General features: G+C 55.5%; 1 pseudogene; it reads right to left on the reverse strand.

Moving 5' to 3' along the window:
* Window positions 1-419, reverse strand: part of LOC102841690 — a 67,795-nt pseudogene extending 67,376 nt beyond the window's left edge.
* Window positions 420-434: the final 15 nt, after the last annotated feature.

Raw genomic sequence — 434 nt, forward strand, 5'->3', positions numbered from 1 at the left:
CCAGCTCTGAGCACCCAGCCCTGTCAGTTCCCTATATTAACCCCATTGGTAGGATCCCCAGCTTTGCCCACCCAGCCCTGTCAGTTACCTATACTAACCCCATTGGTAGGACCCCCAGCTCTGAACCCTGTCAGTTCCCTATATTAGCCCCATTGGTAGGACCCCCAGCTCTGCCCACCCAGCCCCGTCAGTTCCCTATATTAACCCCATTGGTAGGACCCCCAGCTCTGAGCCCCTTCAGTTACCTATATTAGCCCCATTGGTAGGACCCCCAGCTCTGAGCCCCATCAGTTCCCTATACTAACCCCATTGGTAGGACCCCCAGCTCTGCCCACCCAGCCCCGTCAGTTACCTAAATTGAGCAGGGCCTCGTAGTTCCTCTTCACGTTCCTGTAGCGGAATTTTTCACACTCAGCCATTTCCGCCCACTAGTC

The sequence above is a fragment of the Chrysochloris asiatica genome, unplaced genomic scaffold, assembly GCF_000296735.1.
Source record: "Chrysochloris asiatica unplaced genomic scaffold, ChrAsi1.0 scaffold00314, whole genome shotgun sequence".
NCBI classification, from domain to species: Eukaryota; Metazoa; Chordata; class Mammalia; order Afrosoricida; family Chrysochloridae; genus Chrysochloris; species Chrysochloris asiatica.